The following is a 4,489-nucleotide window of genomic DNA, read 5'->3' as shown; positions in this document are numbered from 1 at the left end:
ATCTGTGAAGGTTAATTAATATCCTTCCTGAATTGTGTTGCCCAGAACTGGACGCAGTATTCCAGATGAAGTCTGACCAAAGCAGAAAAGAGTGGGATTATTACAGAGAGAGAAAAGGAGAAATTGCAAATCACAAAACTGTGGAATAGAATTGCAAGCAAGGGTTGGTGAGAAAGCTTCAGTGGAGAAACCTTTTCTCCATGATTCTCCATGATTCCCCAGGAGTGAATTTCCCTTCCTTGGGGTAGATTTCTCTCACTTCCTGTTGTCTCACCCCCATTCTTAACTATGAGTCGTTTGTAAGTTGGATGTTTGTAACTCAAGGACTACTTGTAAGTGTCTATCAGTCTCCACAATAAAGTAATAGTTTTCTAGAGTTGAGTAGACGCTCATATGTCTATCACAGCTAAGTGAAATTGTTAAGTTAGGAGAAGGTAGGGAAAGAACAGATTTCTGGGAGATTTTAGGTCTGGGCTTTAACACAGGTGTTAAATCACCAGCAGCAATAAGATCTACCAACCGAAAGGTTGCCAGTTCGAAGTCCAGGTCAGGGTGACCACCCGCCTGTTAGCCCAGCTCACTGTTTACCTAAGCAGTTCGAAAACAGCTTAGAGCTGGAGGTAGAGAAATTGGGTACCGCTTTTTTTTTTTAAGTGAGGGAAGTATTTTACAACACCATAAAAGAAAAATACCAGAAAATGCCAGCGGCCAAAAGGAAGGAGGAGGTTCTGATGGCTCTTCATCATCAGAAGATGGGTCCCCAGGTGTTTTGGCCTACAACTCCAAGAAATCCCAGCCAGTCTACCAGCTGAAAGGATTTCAGGGAGTTGAAGGCCAAAACATCTGGGGACCCACAGGTTGAGAACTATTGTCAGAGGATGGAGTGACAGCACCTGCCTGTGGTTGGATTCAAGCACAACCTCCAAGACGCCGAAGCTGGATGTCGACACAACATACCTCCTTTCTCTCTGTTCTGTCCTGTCTGTCCAAACGGCATTTAATGTTTGCAGTGTATACGTACTGTGATCTGCCCTGATTCTCTTCAGGGAGATAGGGTGGAATATAAATGAAGTGTTTTTATTATTATTTGAGCACTTATTCTTTGTTTTGTTTTTAAGCCACAAAAAAGTATTGTTTTACAATCCATGTATTCATTTTATGATGTATCGTGGATCACAAACCATTAAAAAGATATAGGCTTTACAATGCATGTAAACTATCCATGGTTCTGTGGTGCTTTATATTTAAGCAAAATAAAGTTTGACCAATGGAAATGAATTTCTACAGGCATTGAGGCAAATATAGCCTGCTAAAATCAAAGGAACATTGTCTGCACATAAACTCTATTGATATGGGTATACCTGAAGCTTTCAAAACTGCTAAATCCTTGAGAGCACAGTTAAATCATTAAAGGTATCTGACAACAAAATCAAATGGTTTTGAGATGCCTTATTATTTTGCACATTATCCTCAGCTCTGTTCTGCCTTCCTTTTAAAAAGTCTAAAATGGTATTTTTAAGTTATTTCCTCAAAAGGAAGCAGCCATACAAGCCGTACCTCTACCTGCTGTATTAGAAAAAGTTTTACTTAAATAAGTTTTATTTTAAAATAAATAAATAAATAAAGATTATTCTGAAAATTCATCCTGTTAGGCGATTGCTTGAATGCTTGCAAATTCAGCTAACACAAATATGAATGAATGGGAATTTCATGCTGTCCCACGTTACAATTTTTGAAAGGGATTCAAACAGCATCTCAGTGCAAATGGAAATCCAAGATAACTCTAGAAGTTTGCAACACCAGCAATAGAAGGGAAAGTTTCCCTGAGTAACTGAAAGTTGGCAGATTTCAGTAATCTGGTAGAATGTACCATGGCTTTTTTTAACTTAAAAGAAGCCATGCAATATAAGAGTACAATTTCATGAAGGAAAGACAGTGGGGAAAATTTAATAAAGGCTAGGCCCTATCAGGTTCTCCTAGTCATTTCAGCAGAAAAAAACCAACTAACCTTATGTTGCATATTTCATTATTTCAAGCTTTAATGTATATGGCAAGGTCCCATCTTAAATTGGTGAAAGAATCACTGCAGATTCTTAAATTGGAGAAAGTATCACAGCAGAGGCAATGAGCAGAATGTTCCGTGTTCTGGCAAGTTATTGGCTTTGACTATACCTTGTCACAAAATATACTTGTTTAATTGCTTATTATAAATAATGTATATCTAGACTGCAGAGCTTCATTTTCCATATTGCATACGTTTCGTAAGCAACTGGTAGAGATTTCAAGAAGGCATTCTATTCAGCTGATAAAGCTTTGCTGTCTATTCACTTTAACTGGGGAAAGAGGCCGATATTTTAAGACAAATCTGCATGACAAGCAGTTGGATAAATATGTAAAATGGGAAGAGTAGAGACAGACCATACACAAACTCAGCCTGCCACACACTCAGAGAACTTAGTTGATCCTGGTTTCTCCATCACATTAAAATAACTTATTTGTATTATTTGGGAACAATTACTCTGACTTAATCTCCACATCTCGGCATCATTTATCATGACCTACAATTACATCTGGCCTAAGATAACGAATTGCTAAAGGTGGACTAGTGGATGATCAATCAGTGCTTTGTGCATTTCTGAACGACTGGGTTGGACTGGATGGCCTTTATAGTCTCTTCCAATTCTGTTGTTTTGATACTTGTGCATTACTTGAATATTTTTGCAACTCAGATGGGAAAAGCACATTTCACATGATGGACTACTGCCCTCACCTGGATCCCCAATTGTGAGGAATGTTCGAAATTGCACCCCAACATCTAATGTTGACATTGTTGTAGTCCCAGGCCCCTTCAACACAGCTGAATAAAATCCCACATTATCTGCTTTGAACTGGAATATATGGCAGTGTGGATTCAGATAATCCAATTCAAAGCAGATGTTTTGGGATTTTCTGCCTTGATATTCTGGGTTAGATGGCAGTGTGGAAGGGCCCCTAGCTGCGAATTGACTCAAAGTAAGACTTTGTCCCATGATCACTCTTCATATTTATCTTCAAATATAAGACTGTGTCTAGGAGATATTTTGCATCAGGCATCACAAGAAGTCAGACTGAAATTTGAGTTCTAGGCACATCCTTCACTAGCCCAATTCCAACAATAAGTTACTTTAGACCTGGCCTGATTTCAATTTGTTATAAATGATGCAGGGATATGTGGATAATCATTGAGTTCAGAGTCAAGGGTTGTTCCAAGTCTACACTGCTGGAATGAAACTTATATTCAGATTACGAGCAATTCACTAGGACTTCTCTATAACCGAATCAAATGGTCCAGAGTCCAGTGGTCTTTACTCCACCAAAACCTTGGGACCAAAGTTCTCAGGCTTTGTCCCCCCAGATGTCTTGGACTTTAGCTCACTCACTATGCTGGCAGAGCCTTCTGGGAGCTGAAGTTCAAACACATTTTTGAGAATCCTTGTGAAATAATTAAAAATTAGACAATTTTGGTGTGGGGAATAAGGTTTTAAGATAAGTTCTGGTTTGGGCCCAGCCTATTTGAGGGATCACCTCTTTATGAACCCGCATGAGCACCAAGATCATCAGGAGAGGCCCTTCTCTGTCCCAACACCATCACAAGTACCTTTGTGGGAACAAGAGGGCCTTTTTGGTGGTGGCCTCACGGCTCTGGAACTCCCTTCCCAAAGAAGTGCATTTGGCTCCCTTGTTATTGACCTTTCGCTCCCAAGTTAAGACCTTTTTATAGAAGCAGGCCTTCCCCGACAACCCACAATAAGCACCCTATTTTGGTCAGGCAAGGCTGAGATGGCCAAAGATGTTTTTGATGACCTCAGTGGCCTGAGGTATAGGAATGTAATGATAATAAATGTTATTTTAGTCTATTTATATGATTTATGCAATGTGTTTATATACTACCCTGTTTCCCCTAAAATAAGACATCCCCAGAAAATAAGACCTAGTAGAAGTTTTGCTGAATTGCTAAATATAAGGCCTCCCCCGAAAGTAAGACCTAGCAAAGATTTTGTTTGGAAGCATGCCCGGCGCCTGCCAAACAGAACACCAAAGCATGCAGAATTGGTAAATGTACATATCAGTTGTACATGGGAGTAATGGCAGTAACAAGAAATTCTTGATAGGATTGTTTGTCTGGTTATGCTGGTTTGTGATGACAACTACTGTACAGTATATAATAAATGTTCATTGTTTTGTTCAATAATAAATGTGAATTCTTCTTCATGGAAAAATAAGGCATCCCCTGAAAATAAGACCTAGAGCATCTTTGGGAGCAAAAATTAATATGACACTGTCTTATTTTTGGGGAAACACGGTATGTGTTGGGTTGTTTATATGCTTGAATTGGGGAGATGTGGCATTTTTGTATCATGTAGTCTTGTTTTTTACCTTTGTTCGCAGCTTTGACTCCCACCCGTGGGAGAAAAGCAGTATAAAAACAAGTAAATAACTAAGAAACTAA

This window comes from Anolis carolinensis, chromosome 1, assembly GCF_035594765.1.
Source record: "Anolis carolinensis isolate JA03-04 chromosome 1, rAnoCar3.1.pri, whole genome shotgun sequence".
Taxonomy (NCBI): Eukaryota; Metazoa; Chordata; class Lepidosauria; order Squamata; family Dactyloidae; genus Anolis; species Anolis carolinensis.
This window is presented reverse-complemented; position numbering follows the sequence as displayed.